This window comes from Hemitrygon akajei, unplaced genomic scaffold, assembly GCF_048418815.1.
Source record: "Hemitrygon akajei unplaced genomic scaffold, sHemAka1.3 Scf000049, whole genome shotgun sequence".
NCBI lineage: Eukaryota > Metazoa > Chordata > Chondrichthyes > Myliobatiformes > Dasyatidae > Hemitrygon > Hemitrygon akajei.
This window is the reverse complement of record NW_027331935.1, coordinates 3,131,507-3,148,940: the sequence shown is the minus strand read 5'-3', so window position 1 is coordinate 3,148,940 and position 17,434 is coordinate 3,131,507.

The following is a 17,434-nucleotide window of genomic DNA, read 5'->3' as shown; positions in this document are numbered from 1 at the left end:
CCCCCTTGAAAAGGGAGAAGAGAGACTTTAAAGGCAGAAATGAAGCTGTTTCTGCAGATGAGCTCGGAGAAGTCGCTGTCGAACTCCATCGGTACTCTGCATGTACGTCCTCCATCCCATCTCAGCATCCTTCTCACCCCTCTTTGATCGCCTCAACCAATACTCCCTTTCCATACCCAATCCTCACATCCCTCAGACCTCCTCTCCCTTCGTGCCCTCCATCCTCTCACCCTCCTGCACTTCCCTCACGTCCTGTCCCCCTCATACTTTCTTTGTTCCCTTGTCAACTCTTCACCATTCCCCTCAAACCCTCCTCTATCCACTCAACCTCCCCACCTTCCATTTATCCCCATCCAAACTTCTCACCCTCCCAGCTCTCCTCTTTCATCACCCCGTCCTGACACTCCTCATTCCCTTTCGACCCGCTCTCTGTTTATGTCCTACTCTCGTCCCTTATTCACCTTCCTGTGCACACCATTCCTCTCTCCATTCCTTCCACTCTTTCACACCTTACTCCATCCTCCTACCCAACCTCATTCCTCCCTCTCCAATCCCCTCAATCTCCCCCTTTACACGCTCCACTTCCACTTACACCCGTAACCAACCTTCACCGGACCTCCCAACCCCAACATTCCCCACGCACCCTCCCTCCCATTTCCCCCCCTCCCTCCATTCATATGCTCCTAATTCCGCTACACCCCTCCTCCCTTCCCTCACCCTTTACTTTCTATTCGTCCCGCTCTCCAGCCCCTTTATTGTTGGCCTCCCCATTCTCCTCATAGCCTCACCCCTTCTGTCTCTCCATTCACCCCTCCGACCCTCCTACCATCAGCCTCTCCTCCTGTTCCTCACCTCACCCTCTCATCCCTCCCCTCAGACACTTACCCCTCCCCTTGCACCTTCCTCCTATCCCAGAACCCTCACACTCTTTTCACTTCACCCCCTCCCTCAGTTTATGTCCACCTCCTCCTTTCACAGCCTCCTTGTATTCTTTCACAACTTATACCCTCCTCCTACCCATCCCATCTGTGCTCCTCCCTCCTCACCCTCTCTCGCTCTCCGATCTCCTCACACCTTCCCCCTCCCTTCACTCTCATCTACCACTGCTTCACACCATTTTCTCCTCCCTCTACTCACCGTTCACACCTCCTTCCACCACTTTTACCTCCAATCCTCACCAATCCGTATAACTTTCCCTCCCATTTCCCCTTCCTGCATCCGTTCACAGTTTCTCCCTTCCCTGACACCCCTCCCCTTCCCCTTCTTATGCTCCAGCCTTCCCTCACCCGTCACTCTCTATTCGTCCCTCACTGCAGTCCCTTCCCTGTTCCTTCTGCTTCCCCTCCCCATTCCCTTCTCTCTCCCCCCCCCCTCCACATTCCCTCCCTCTACCCTATGGAGGAGGGAGGTTGCAAGCCTCACAGGCAGTCTGCACATTGGGGTGGGAGAGTGTGGGGATAGAACTCTGGTCTCTGGCGCAGAATGCCAGGGGCTCTACCAGCCGAGCCACCGCAAAGCGAGAGATGATATGGTAGGGCAGAGTGTTCCATGCGGCGGTGGGAGAATGGTGGGGATGCGTGTTTCAGGAGGGAGAGGAGACGGGAAGGTCTGTTTCCTGACGTGTATATAACGATGATGGGGATGCCCCTCCCTTTCTCTGCCTTTGTCCTACTTCTCCCCGCTCTCCACATACACCTCCCATTTACAGCATCTCACCTCCTTCCCATTCCCCCAATGGAGGCTCTCCCCTCACTGAAGTACAGGCAGCCTCACCGGGAGCAAGGGATAGAAGGACACAGTCAGTGACCCAGAAAGACTTGCAGGGGAAGTATCGCCTCATCTGGAAGTATTGCTTAGGACCTTGACTGTTGGCGAAGGGGCATGTGTACCACCTGACCTGCTTGCGGGGATTTGTGCCAGAGACAGGAGCCGTTCACCTTAAACCATTGAATAAACTTCACTCTCTAAGTTTCTAACCTGGAGATTAACCTCTCTTCCCACTCATCAACTGTGAAGGTTATGCCTAAATTTTATTTTACAGATTGATTGCAGAATAGGCCCTTCCAGCCCTCCGAGCTATGAGGCCAATCAATTCCTCAATATAATCCTAATGCAATCCCCGGGCAATTTACAACGAACAGCAAACCTACTGACCGGTATGTCTTTGGACCGTGGAAAGACACCAGAGCACCCGGAGGAAACACATGCGGTTACGGGGAGAATGTACAGGATTGATACGGACGGCGGTGTAAAGCCAGTCATAACTTGGAAGAGGCAGGGGTGGAAATAGTCAGTGAGGTTTGGTGGTGATAGGCGCTGGTATATAGACTGAATTATTCAGTTAAAATTAACCTGCACTACTCTATCCCTTCCCAGCCCTGATTCAACCGACTCCTCGTTAAAAATCCGGCAGAAACCCCCTCTGCCTCACCCGGCTTCCTTCTCCTCCTGCACCCAGTTCACTCTACATCTATGATGTCACTTCCCCCTCAGTTCCCAACTGCCCACCCTCCTTCCCCCACTTGTCTATTTTCCACATTCAGTCCCCATCAGAGACGCTTATCTGCAGCAAACCTATCACCACCATCCCTCTACGCCTCTTTCCATCCCTCCTTCCTACATTTGTCAATCGCACAATCCTCACCCGGACCTACATGAAGAAGTTTGGTATCATCATCATCAGAAACTCTGCTGTCAGTAAAACAAGACTTGTTCTGCAGATAGCAATTCTGAGAATCCCTAATTAGGCCATGGTTTATCAAATGCTCATCAATCCTATCTGTACGAATTTTGTCCACTAACTTCCTTACCAGAGATGTAAACTCACCAGTCTATTGGCTAACTGCAATTGACATCAATGGATCTGGGGTTGAAAGGGTGAACAGCTGTAAGTTCCTTGGTCTGTTCATACTGTCTCTGTGGTGAAAAAGGCACAGCAGTGCGTCTTTCTCCTCAGATGTTTGAAGAAGTTTGGCATGGGTCCCCCAGATCCTAAGAACTTTGTACAGGGGCACAATTGAGAGCATCCTGACAGGCTGCATCGTTGCCTGTATAAGAAGGATATAAGTAATCAATTCAATTCAATTCTTTACACAGGCTTTTTTCTCATCTACTCATTGAGTAAAATCCCGGCTTGTTAGCCCCTCGCTAGCAGCCACCGAATCAGACAGCAACAAACCCACCTTTATCCATACGTCTCGGGTGTGTACAGTTTCGTTCCTGCAAAACCTGTCAGGTTGGGATGTCTTGCCCACCCGATCCCCAGTTTGTGTGATTGACCCCCCCCAGGCAATAAATAACAAATCGTACACTGCAGACAGTTTATGTTTTCGATTTAAGTGGATTTAAGAATCTTAATTTAATCAGTTACTAAATGAAAGAAAAAAAAATCAAAAATGGTCCATTACTCTTAAACAGTTAAAAGTGCAGAAGATAGAGCTCATCTTGAGCTTCTCTGTCGCTCAGGCACTGGGCCCTCAGTCAGCGTGAAAATCCACACCACTTTCTGGTCATCACTCGCAATCCATCTTGAACAAGCTGATCTCCCACAGGAGTGTTGGTTCTTCCTTCTTGAAGCCGTTCATCTGCACAAAGCATCTTTGCGACAAGGACGGCATCCTCAGCCATACACCCCCCCCCCACCCAACTTCTTTCACGTCCTGCCAACAAAGACTCTCAACTAAGCATTCTCCAGAACCTTCTCCAACTCCACTACCCCGATTGGCTGACAGCACTTTGCTAAATTGTCCCTTATCTCAGCTCAAACCTAAACAAACTGAAACCCGAAGAGGCTGCTCGTACAGAACTATGAAATGAAATTGAGTGAACATGGCCTTTTCTCCAATGGAGGATGAGAGGTGACCCGATAGAGGTGTATAAGATGATGAGAAGCATTGATCGTTTGGATAGTCAGAGGCTTTTTCCCCAGGGCTGAAATTGCTAACATGAGGGGATATATTTTTAAGGTGTTTAGAAATAGGTCCCGAGGGGATGTCGGGGATAATTTTTTCCATACAGAGAGTGGTGGGTGAGTGGAATGCATTAGCCATGATGGTGGTGGAGGCGGATATAAAGGGATCTTTTAAGATCCTCTTAGATAGGGACATGGAGCTCAGAAAAATAGAGGGCTATGCGCTATGGAAATTCAAGGCAGTTTCTAGAGTAGGTTACATTGTGGACCGCAGTCCTGTCATATGATGTAAACTTCTACGTTCTATACAAATACCTACAGCATAGCAGTAAAAATCTGAACGAGCGCTACCCCCACCAAAAATAATCGTGCCCTCATGACCTTGAAATGTATCAGCCCACCATTAATACGAATTCTCGAAGAATTTGTGACATCAGGATCTCCAATTCTTTTGTGAATGGTAGTGTCTCGGGGGATAGGCGCAACAGTTTGTTCCCTCGTTTTTTCATCAGGAAGCCTATCTGGGGGTTTCTTGAGTCTTTCAGACTTCCTTCTCGTATCATGGCCTGCTCCGGCTTCCCGTCTACTGGGCGGTGCCTCTCCCTGTCTACCACTCGTGTCGTCCGGTAGCCCAGGCTCCACAGCCCGACTGAGTGATCGAATTTAACTTTGTCAGTGAATGGCGACACGGCCAAGCATCCTTACCCTCCGCTGGTGCTAACCGGTGTGAATTCTCTCAGAAAGGGGTGTCCTCAGCTGCTTTAATAGTGTGGCAAGCAATGGAGTGACCAACAGTGGCCTCACCAGTAGAAAACAGAGCTTTGTGCCCCAACATCTTCTCAGTTAAGCTTCTTACCCATTCTTCAGATATTCCGGCAATTTTGGGGGATTCTGTCGCTCTCGCGAATCACCCATGAGGTAACACGTGCAACCCACATTTCCCTCATTCTCCTCTTCATCCTGCTTATGAGGAGTTTGCAGCTCCTCAAACGCTGCTCTGAACACAGGGTGAATGGAGTAAGTTTTCTAAAAGTTCTCTCCATTTCTCTGTTTGCATCCTCCTTCTCACAACGCCAGTATTTGTCTCCACATGAACGGAGGCTCCACCCTTCTCAATCGGATCTGGGCAGACCAACACTAGTGAGTCAATGGACTCAGTCACTCCAGCATCTGCTTGCATAAACTCCAATGCCGAGGAGAGGAGCCATCATATGGGTGCTCCAGAGTCTCCAGGGCACTGCGTGTCATCAATGATAAGCGCGTCAGATACTGGTTGTAAAAGGGTCTATAAATTAAAGTAACTTGAGAGCCGGTGTCAGGTGTAGCTCTAGCAATAAGCACCATCAATCCGTATAAATACAGCAGAGCTTCATCCCACTCACCCCTCAGGAATATATGCCTTGACACGCTGATAGGAACGTATGGTCTCCCAAACGTCATTACATTCCTTAACTGGGTCCCTCTGTAAGTTTACCTCTTTTTGACTGATTGACCGCTGAATTTCCAAAGATTTTCCTGTCCTTCGCACTCTCACTTGAAGTGTCCATCTTCTCCACAGTGATAATGGAAACTACCGGTCACTGCTCTAGTCAAGGGACCCAGATCAGAAGCAGGCCTCTGCTTGGTACATGCCATTAGTGGGCCCGGCTCCTTATTGGCTATGTCCTGCTTGGTGACAGCACCCGCCGATATCGACCAGAACACATTGGCTGTAAATTTTTTCACGACATCCTGTAAAACAACTTTTGGACACTAGAGGTTGCCTGAGTAACAGCGGCTACCACCGAGGCCTGCGCCCTGCTGACGGAGGCCTCCCGCTCCCCCATCGCGTGTTCCAACTCTCTAACCTCTCCGAGTGACTCGGTAAAAGATGGGAGGAGGACACATCTTGTGGATCACTCGAGTACGTGTTAGCGCGCCCTTCACAACTTGCACCGTCCTCAAGAGGTTTCTCTCGGATAGTTGAATGCCCCTCTGTGTGGCGCACACACACCCGAAAGGATAGGTGTGTGAGTCACTTCACCGTAAGACTGCCTCTGCCTGGACTGGAACCTGGGATCCGATAGGACCGTTGCCCGAAGGTTAAAATGCAGTGCGTGGAACTGGCCAGGAATGTCCCCACTCCGTGGCAGGGATGTCCGCCCATTCAGATGCTCAGATGGTCACTTTCAGACCGCGTCTGGACTCTTGCAAAGACTTCAGTTGCTTCTTCCCATCTTGACTGAACTGATTCCTCGACAAGCTGGAGCAGATCGAAGAAGGGCGAGGAAAGCAACAATGACAAAGAAGGGTCAATCGCAGTGGACCGGAGATAATGTTTCAACAACACTGACATTTAACACCATGACCGCGCATGCGCCGACTTCTCATCACATCGAACCAGAACACAAAGCACTCACCAGATCTGTCTGAGGCTCGGGAGGGCCTGTACGATGTGGCGTAAAACAGGGAGAGATCTGTCTGTGAAGGAGTTCGATTTCAGATTCACCACCTTCAGAGAGCCGTGCACACGGAGATCGGAGACGAGATCGTCCGCGCAGTCATTTGTGAGATTGACATTGTACAGCCTGGAGGTGAGAGGGAGGGGGAGATGGAGACACATAGAGAAATAGATTTGGAGTGAGCAGGAGAGAGAGGTGCGGCGAGTGGAGAAGGGAGGGAGAAGGGATGAGGGAAGGAGGGAGAGATAGAGAGAAAGCAAGAGTGAGAGACAGAAAGAGAGGGAGAGTGTGTGAAAGGCAGGGAGGGGACGAGGAGAGGGAGTGAGGGAGAGTGAAAAAGAGAGCGAGAGAGATGAAGAGATACAGATAGAGAGAGGGAGAGATAGAGAGACAGAGTGGAAGTGATAGAGAGGGAGAGGTTGGAAGAAAAAGAGGGAGAGGGGAAGAGAAAGTGGAGGACAGGTTAAGAGGAAATGGTGAAAATCTAATTATTGAATCAATTACTGATGGCATCAATATTCTGTGTATGAAAACACGTTCTCTCAGTGTGTGGTACTTACTCCAGTGTCTGTATTTTACAATCCGGTTTCCTCAGAGCTACAGTCAGTCCCGAATCATTCAGTTTATTCCCACCCAGGTCCAGATCTGTCAGAGAACGATTCACGGTGATAGCAGAGGCGAGATCTTCTATGCAAGAAGTTTTGAGACGGCTCCTGTCCAGCCTGGAGATGTGAGTAAAGGAGAGCGAGGGAGGGTGGGGGGGGGGGGAGATATATAGAGGAGATATTGAATGAACACGGTGCAAATTCCCAGTGTTTATCAGTCACACAATTACTGATCACATTACTGTTCAGTGTCAGCCCCCCCCCCCGCCCCCAGTGACCGCAAACACGTTCTCGCAGAGTCTGGTACTTACTCGAGTCTCTGTATTTTCCACTCCGGGTTCCTCAGAGCTGCAGACACCAGTTTCACTTGTCATTTGTTCCCAGTCTAAACACAAAGAGAGATGCTGATAGATTCAAAACCTTGGGTCTAATATAACAGGATTTCACTGTACTAACAAAGGAAACATAATGAAATTAAGTCATTTACAAGTTATCCCTCTTTCACCGCGGCTCCTGGTTATTTATGAAATATGCTAAATAAAATCCTGTGTGTGCGCGTTGGTAAATGCACCTTATTCCCGTACATTGTCTGCTGTGCGTGAGAGCTATCGAGAGAGATCTCCCACTCACGAGGGGGACAGGGGCCTGCCAAGATCATAATGCTTTCGACCGGGGGTGGGAGGAGCCAGCAAAAAAAAAAAAGTGCGGTGGCGTCAGGCGGAGAAACGTAACAGTGAGTGCGAGGAGTGAGGGAGAGAGAGAGAGACGGAGAGATTAACAGACAGGCAGGGGGAGAGGTCAAGAAAAGTGGGAGATCAGAGAGTGACTGAGAGAAGGTAGAGAGAAGGGGAGAGGGCAGAGCGAGAGAGATGGTGAATGAGAGTGAGATGGGTGGTGAAGTGATGGAGAGGGACAGAGTGAGTGAAAGAAAAGGAATTGTTACTGGACGATATAGGAGAGCGAGAGAGAGAGATGTGAGGGGGAGTGGGTAGTGAGTCTGGGGAGAGGTAAGGAAAGGAGAGAGGAAAAGAAGTTTTGGAGTGAGTGAGAGATAGAGACAATGATAGAAATAGTGGGAGTGAGAGACAGTGAGATGGAGAAGGTGTGAGTGGGAGGGGGAGAGAGAAAGCAAGAGAGTGAAACAAACAGAAAGAGAAAGAGAGACAGAGGAAAGAAAGACAGAGAGCTAGAGACAGAAAGCCGGAGAAGGAGAGACAGAAAGAGAGAAAGAGCGCGAGGGAGAGAGAAGAAGAGTGAGAGGGACTTTATTTGGGGGTGGCAAAAGTAATAAAACGTGTGATAAAAATACGATCCAGAGTGTGAGAAAAAATGACGTTTACCTCAAATCCTGGCACTTGTGCAGCCCGGGTCCCAGCCGCTGGAGTCCATCACACTGAATGTAGCAGTGATCCAGGTCGAGGTGTTTTATTGTATCACAGAACCCACTGCGGCCTGAGCCAGTCCACGATTCTGAGACTCAAGCAGGTAGTGTAAAGTGTTCAGGAGGCGCTTTTTACCTCCTTCATTCCTCGTGTTTCCACTCCGACGTTTGACCTCCTCCTTCACCCAGTTAGTCACCTGGCAGGCTGTATCGTCAGGAAATGGGCCCAGAAACTCCTTCCAGCGCCAGGCTGACCCCCGAGGAGAGACCAGCAACAAAATGGAGAAACACCTCAAACCGCCCATCTTCCTTGCTATGTGCCACAGTGAGAAGTTTCACAAGATCCCTGCGCACTGAACTCGGGAATTGTGCGAGTGCAGCTACAAACTCTTGGATGGTGAGATGTGGGAATGTGTACACCACGCTCCGATCGGAATCCTTTCTCTCCAGTAACTCCATCAGGAACCTGGACAGGAACTGGGAAGGCGGCAGATTGTAGTTAATCAAAATCAAATCTCCGTCAGTAAACACAATCTTTCTCGCGGTCACTCCTCTGAAGGCCATCTGACCAACCCTGAGTAACACAGCATGGGGTTTCTCCACCTCGTGGCTGTGGTTTTTCAGGATGTTGTAAATATAGTAGGAGTACACTTGGGTGATGGTCTTGGGAACTTGCTGCGGGTCCCTGACTCTTTGTGTGAAGAAGGGGCCCAGTGCCAGAGCGAGGATCCATCAGTAGGAGGGGTTGTAGCTCATGTTGTACAGGATCTCGTTCTCCTCCACGTGTTTGAAAACCGCTGTTGCCACTGTCTGATCATCAAAATGCCTGACGAAATATTCCTTCCATTCCTCACCAACAAATCCCAGGATTTCAGCCCAGACGCTGATCTCCGTCTTTTCCACGAAATGTAACGCAATGGGGCGTATGGTCACCAGCACTGAACACCCTGGGAGCAGCTTGCCCTGGGTTAAACTGTACACAATGTCAGATACTTAACGCCACCACTCGGGATCTGGACACTGGTGCTTGGGTTCTGTATCTCTCCAACTGTCTGCAAAATCGATGCTGTGTTTGAATTCATCCAAACCATCGAATGTAAACAATAATCCCTCTGAGTTCTTCCAGACCTTTCTGAGCAACTTCCCAAAGTAAGGATACTGAGCCAGAATCAATTCCCTCAAGCTTATTCTACCGTTAAAGGAGTTCAGTTCTCGGAATTTGAAACTGGAATTGTTGGTATATTTTCCCTGTGGCCCAGTCGTGAACAATGTTTTGAACCATTGTTGTTTTCTCAATCCCAGCCACTCCGGCCACTGCTGCAGAACTCCCAGTATTTATCCTGGGTAAAGCTGCTCTGAAACAATTGATCAGTCTGGATTTTTTCCAGTTCCGTGCGGAGATGTTTCTGTCTCCATTTTTCTTGGACCCGGCCTCTTGCCAGCAGCTCGTGTTTCACCAGTCTCCGATCTCGAACATTAGAAATGATCGGGAGCTTAGTGTATCGATCAACCAGCTGGAAAACCTTCACCTTCTCCGTCATCAGGATTGTGTTCACTCTCAGTGTTTCAGTCTGTATCCTCAGAGTCTCCTTGTGTTTCTGTTGAACATCTTCAATAGAAACGGTGAGAAAATTATCACTGCACTAGAAAACATTGAACACTCTGATTGGAACATTGTTAAACTGACAGGAAATAACTCAGTTTCTATCGATGAGAATGCGGTCAATGACTAAGGAAATCTCACATCCCATCCTGAGCGGTGAAGGTAGATTGTGCCCCACACCCCCGGTACTCCATGATACCCTGCTCGTTCACCACGCATGTTCCTTTTGAAAATACAGCGACCATTTTCTTGGCAGCACATACAATGCTGGAAAGAACTCAGCAGTTTGTATGTGTTGTTTGCGTTTCCAGTAACTGCAGATTTCCGCATGTCTATCTATCTATCTGTCTCATTACCTATTTATCTATCTATCCATTCAACTATCTATCTACCTATCTATCATCTATTTATCCATTTAACTATTTATCCATCCATTTCTTTATCCATCTACTGCTTATCTCTTTATCCATCCGTCTATCTATCTATCCATCCATTTTATCAATCTATTAATTCAACTATCTATATATCCCGGATCCCACTCAACCCCATAGACCTGCCTTCTCACCATATCTTTGGGTGTCCTGACCGATCAGCAAACGATCAACTTCCGTCTTAAATATACCCACGGACTTGGCCTTCACCACGGTCTATGGCAGAGCATTCCACAGATTCACCACTCGTTAAAATAAAAACTTTCTTACCTCTGTTTTACCCCTCAATTTTGAGGCAGTGCCCTCCAGATCTGGATGTTCCCTATCATCGGAAACACCCTCTCCACATCCACCCTAACTAGTCCTTTGAACATTCGGCAGATCTCTGTAATCCACACGTTAAACCACCTGAAATTGCATGGGACTGCAGTTTAGTAATTGGTTTGAGATGACCGCATCATCACACACCCTTCAGTTGCGAGGACAAACCACAAAAGCCTCGGGTGATACTCAAGTGCTCATAAGGATCAGGACCTGTTGACATTGTAAAGCTTTCATGAAATCATGTCTGGCAAACATGGTTAAATCTGGAACATTCAAATCTGATTTCAGGCTGAATGCATTGTTTTACCGTACCAAATTCCTGGATTTCCTGCAGTAACTTATTCAGCTTCGGTAACCCGTCCCTCATTTTCACAAAGGATTTCCATATCACCCTCCGGGCCGGAGCTTCTTTGTCCATCACTAGACTGAGAAAGAGTTTGGATCTCTCTGCTCGGTTTCCCTTCTCCATGAGCTCGGCGACTTTCTGTAAAGGAGAGCATTAAATATATTGTGTATATTTAGAGGATCGGTTCAACGGGAGGAGGGTGTGGGGGTCAGTTTTTTTAATCAGGACTCGTGGATGCCTGGCATGCGCTGCCTGTTGTGGTGGTAGAAACAAATACATTAGAGGCTTTCACCAGACGTTTGGATAGGCGCACGTTTGTAAGGAGGTTGGAGGTATATGGACATGGTGTGGGTTGGACGGATCAGGGTTTAGGTCGGCACAGCATTGTAGGCCGAATGGGCCTCTCTTGTGCTGCACTATTCTATGTTCTATGAGCGGACTGGCGGACTGCTCTGTGAGGAAACTTTCTGCTCGGTGGCCGGACGGCTGGATAGTTCTGAGCACCGGAGAAACCACTCGTCTGCCTCAACTGTAAATCTCTGAATTCAGGCATGTCAATAAATATTGTACGTTAAGGCAACTACAAGGCAGCGGTCCGGTGGCATATTTAGGGGGGCGCGGGGCGATGCACCACTGCCACGTTTCTCCGTAACTCCCTGGCCCTTGTTCACTGCGTTGGCAGTGATGGTGACGTCAGGCAGAGGTGGTCCGTGAACACGTGAATTGTGGCTGTTACAACTCTGACGTGGTCACGCAAAGCATGACGTCATCGATGCTGGGTTCTGTGCTGCCGTCCGGGTCAGGCCTGGTTCTGTCTATCCTACGTCATGGCCGATTAATTACCCCTTTAACCTCATTCTCCTGCCTTCTCGCTGTAAGCCCTGATGCCTGAACTAATCAAGACAAATTCCACAAATGCCCCAGCTGATCAATTCTTCCTCATCTCTGATCTAAAGGGATGTCCTTACATTCTGATGCTGGCCCATCAGCGCATAAACTTTCGGAATATTGGAATAACTCCACAGTCCACACTCTCCAGTCCTTTCAATATTCCATGTTGGTGCGGACTTTCCAGCGCATCTGCAGATGTGAACTGCCCACTGTTGGGGACATTTACAAAGAGTGTTGTGTAAAAAGTGCCCAAAAGGTCATTGGAGACCAGAGTCAACCCCAACCACAATCTGTTCCAGCTAGTACCAACTGGGAAACGGTACCGCAGCAGAAAAGCTGCAGGACAACTTCTTCCACCAGGCCATCAAAATCATTTCAGTTCAATGAGATTCTCCCTCAGTCTTCCAAACTCCAGGGAACAAGGGCCCAGAGCCACAAAACGATCCTCGTCTATTAAACCTTTACTTCCATGTGTCACCTCTGTCCCCTCTCCAATGCTTGCTTATCCTTTTTAAGGGACCCTCAAAGTGTAGAATATACTCCAAATACGGCCCGAGCAATGTCTCAGCATTATATCTATGTTTGTACCTTCTCACACTCTCGAGTTAATTATATGATTACATTTGCTTTTCCTGTCACCGACTCAATCTACAAGGTAACTCTTAGGTATTCCAGCACTGAAACTCCCATTTTGAACCTCCGATTTCTGAAATTGCTCTCCGTTTGAAAAATACTCCACACCTCACTTCCCTACACCTATGCCATCTGCTCATTCCCCTCTGTCCAAACACTTCTGCTTTTTCAACTTTCGCAGCCTTTCTCTTTCATCAAACCTGGCCCCAAGTCATCCAGCTCGTTAGGATATATAACGTGAACAGAAGAGGTCCCGAAACTAAGCTTTGCTGGAAAAGCTTCCAACTAGAAAAACCTAGGGTCAATTGCTTTATTTACGCATTTGGATTTTCAGAAAGTGTTTGACAGGGAGCCGCGCACGAGGATGCTGGAAAAAAAAATAGTCCCCTTAATTCCAACAATTTGTCTCCTGTCACTCAGCCAAACTTCTGTCCATGTTGCTATGTTTTTTTTTATGTAATACCATGGGATCTTGTTTTGTTTAGCATCCTCGTTTGCCGCTCCCTCTCGTGTTTTCTGAAAATCCAAGTGTGTAACACGGCAATTGACTCCCCTTTGTCTATTGTGCGAGTTAGGTCTTAGCTCAAATAAATCTGACCGATTCACCTCAAGGAAGCCAGGCTGACTTCGGCCTGTTTTATCCCGATACTTCATTCTTAACGATGGACCCCAACATCTTCCCAGCTACTGAGGTCAGGATACCTGGCCAATAATTTCCTTTCTTCTGCTGTCGTCCTGAGTAGCACAGTATTTGCAATTTACTGGACCTCCGGAATCATTCCAAATGGAAAGATCACTGTGAATATTTCCACAGTCTACTTAGCATCAAGTTACTGCGCCCTAGGCTGCAATCCATCCGTTATAGTTCCCTCCCCCTTTGTAATAGGAACTGTGCGCAGCTCTGCCCTCTGACACTCGGATTTCCAAATATGACTGGTGTCTTCCACAGTGAGGGAACATAATTATTGAACTCTCCTGCTGTTACTTTGTCTCCAATTACTACCTCTCCAGTGATCCAATATCGACTCTCTCTTCTTTTTAGCTTCCTTACATGACAATAAAAAAAACGTTTGGTATCCTTTTTTAATATTATTGGCCAGAATACCTTCATATTTCATCTGTCTGGAGACTTCCACAGCATATTCTGCATTTATCTTCCATTTTACATTCTCTTGTAAGAGGACATTTAAAAAGGAAAAGAAAAAGAACAAAAAAGGCATGAGGATGTCCAAGCAGACCAGGCAAAGGAGAATCGTAAGGGCATCTACAGATTTACTGAAAGCAAAGGAATATCAAAGAGAAAAATTGGTCCTCGAAGATTAGCCTTGTCATCTCTGCATGGAGCTGATGATTTTTGTTTACTTTGGAGACTGTTGCAGAGTATACAGACTGAGGCAAAAGAACAGTGAGGCAGATTAGGTATGTCATATCTAGCCAATCCTACAGAGTTGTTGAGGAGATTTCCAGGAAAACTGAAGAAGACAGCACAGTTTGACAGAATTTCGCATGCAGAGGTTAATCAAGGTTCAGTCATTTGGCATTTAGGACAAGAAAGTTGAATTGTACTTTGGCTTTGCGTGAGAAGCCAAAGACTGTAATCGACGACTTCCTCTTTGACTGGAGTCCTAGTGTGACGCAGGGATCCGTACTGGGTTTTGTTTCCTATATTAACGATCTAGATGATAGCGTTCTAAAATGGATGAGCACAATTTCGGAGGACACCGGTACTGGGTGTGTAGTGAAGAAGGCCACAATGGTTTACAGTAAATGGTCTGAAACTACAGGTGGAATTTAATGCAGATAAGAGTGAGGTGTGGCGTTTTGGGAGGACATGGCATGGCAGGGCTAACACAATGAAATGAGAGGCCAGCAGAGTGGAGGGATCTGGAATGCAGATGATATTTCCCAGAGGGATATTTAATACAGATAATAATACAAGAGGGATCTGGGACACTGCTGATGATACCCAGAAGGATCAGGAGTACAGATAGTAATTCCCAGAGGGATCCGGAAATTCAGATGTAAGCAATTATATAACTATGTTCATATTTTGTGTTTCTGGCACGTTGGCCTTCATAAATCACAGTACTGAATACAGAAGTTGGGATGTTGTGTAGTTTTAAAAGATGTTGGCGAGGCGTAATTTGGAGTATTCTCTGCAGTTCCGCAGCTATCTCCAGAATGAGCAGGGGAAAAAGACGACGATTCCCTGCTGTCTCTATCAATCAGGAAATTGGGTAGAGAATTTGCGACGGCACGTTTCAGTTTCAGATGCTGGCGAGGACACATTTCATATACAGCTTTCAGTCTTAGTCCCCCCGATGCAAGAAATATGACACTGAGCTTGAAAGAGTGCCGAGGAGGTTTAGAGGAATTTTCTGGTACTTGAGGGACTGGGTCATAGAGAACAGCTGCCCAGTTTGAGACTGTTTACACTGGTCCTTACGAAATTGGTTTTACACTGGAGCATAAAACGTGAGAGGCATCTGTAGAGTGAACACACAGTCGTTTCCCCAGGGGAAGAGAATGACAAACTAGAGGGCATAGCATTATGGTCAGGGGAAAGGGGGATTTGAGTAGGGTCCCGAGGAGAAAGGTTGTTCATACAGAGGGTGACCAGTATATGAAATGAGCTGGAGGGAGTGGTCAAGGCAATGTATATATCAACAGCAGTTGAAAGATAACTTGATAGACACATGGACAGGATATGTTAGAGCGTTTCGAGCCACACAGAGAGAAATGGAACTAGCGTAGATGTAATCTTGATCGGTATGGTTCAATTGTGTCGACGGCCCCATTTTGGCTTATGTGAATTCAACAGCCACGGCACAATAGTCTCTTGACTGCGGGCGTTGCACTACCGTATTATTGGATCGGGATGAAGGAACCTCACGCTGGCCTTCGCACTGGCTATGGAAGAATGACAATATACAAACTTTAGCCCTGTATCTGGAATGCGGAGTGGAGTGGAGGACAGGCGTCTTTCTCCAAAGGAAAGAGTTAAACATGGACGACACAACTTTCCAGTGGATAACATTCGACAGTCACCATGATATTTCATTGAGATAAGTATTACTGATAGCGACTCATTGCCTTACATTCGCCATACCAAAAGATTGCGCTCAGCATGTTTCGAAGGCGCAATTGATCTTGAATCTGAAGGCGCAACTCCCCGCCTCTGTGGTTGCAGTCCGAGCGTTGGATAGTTGGGAGAAATTGTTCTGCGACCAACGTCACTACTGCAGCGAACAGGACCGAGACTCTAACCAGACTGACTCCTCTCTCGCACTCTGTCTCATCAGTGGAGTGTGTGATGGGATGATGTGGAGGGAGATTCACTCTGTGTCAGATCCGGTAGGTTGTGATGGAATGATGCGGAGGGAGCTTCACATTGTGTCTGATCTGGGAGTATGTGATGGACTGATGCAGAGGCAGCTTCACTCTATTTCTGATCTGGGGAGTGTGTAATGGGATTTTGTGGAGGGAGCTATAGTCTATGTCAGATCCGGGAAATGTGTGATGGGACACTATCGAAAGAGTTTCACTCTGCTACTGCTTCTGTGAGTGAGTGATGGGATGATGCGGAACGAGTTTCACGTTGTGTCTGAACCGGGGTGTCTGAGGTGAGGCGGTGTTTTGCGAGCTTCACTCTGTGTCTGATCTTGGAGTGTGTGATGGGCTGATGTGGAGAGAGCTTCACTCCAATTCTGATCTGATGAGTGTGTAATGGGATTTAGTGGAGGGAGCTACAATCTCTGTCAGATCCGCGGAGTATGTGATGAGACTCTGCCGAAGGAGCTTCACTCTACGTCTGCCCCTGTGAGAGAGTGATGGGATGATGAGGAGGGAGCTCCGCATTGTATCTGAACCGGGGTGTCTGATATGACACGGTGTTTAGCGAGCTTCGCTCTCTGTCTGATCTTGGCAGTGTGGGATTTGAGGACGATTTAAAGGGAGCTTCACTGTTTCTACCCCATGTTGAGTTTGATGGGGCGGTGTGGAGGAAGTTTCACCCTGTTCCTGAAACGGCAAGTGTGACATTGGGTGGTGCGGAGAGAGATTCTGTCAACGTCTGCCCCTGTGAGTGTGTGATGTGACGGTGGAGGGAGCCTCACTTTGTCTCTGACAGAAGAATTTTGTATTGTGACACCGGGCGTGAGATTTTCTCAATGACTGTACTTGGGATGGCATCATGGAATGGTGTGGAGAGAATTCCCTATGTTTGTCCCTGTGGGTGTGTGATAGGATGGTGTGGAGGGAGCTTCAATCTGTTAGTGATCCGGGTTGTGTGTGATGGGAAGATATGGTAGAAGCTTCACTCTGTGTCTGACCGGCAAGAGTGCGGCATGAGCTTCGGTCTCTGTCTGCTCCTGTGAGTGAGTGATAGGATCGTGCAGAGGGAGCTTCACTGTGTGTTTGAACCTGGGCATGTGTGAAGGGACGGTGTGGAGGGAGCTTCCCTCTGTGTCCGACGCTGGGAGTGTGTTTCTCCTCTAATGAGACTCAATTCTGAGACCAAGACAGGAAGTTACTGCGATTTATTGATTTCATCATGACAAATATAAATTAAAGAACATGTGAGCTTCTAACTTGCGGGAATAAATAAGCTGCTCCCGATTCGCACAGTCACACACAATTAACTGACCGGCCACAGTGAGTAACAGGTTGAATAATCAATCCCGCTTTATCACCGCCACTCTGCACCGGGGAACCGTTGATAATAAAATCACACTTCAGGGACATGTCTTGGATCGCTGCAGATCCACGGTCACTGCCGAGGGATCTGTCAAATTAACATCATTATATCGGCCAGACTGCCCAATGCACCGTCCTCAGCAAAGTGAAGAAAAGCATTCTCTCCGGATAATC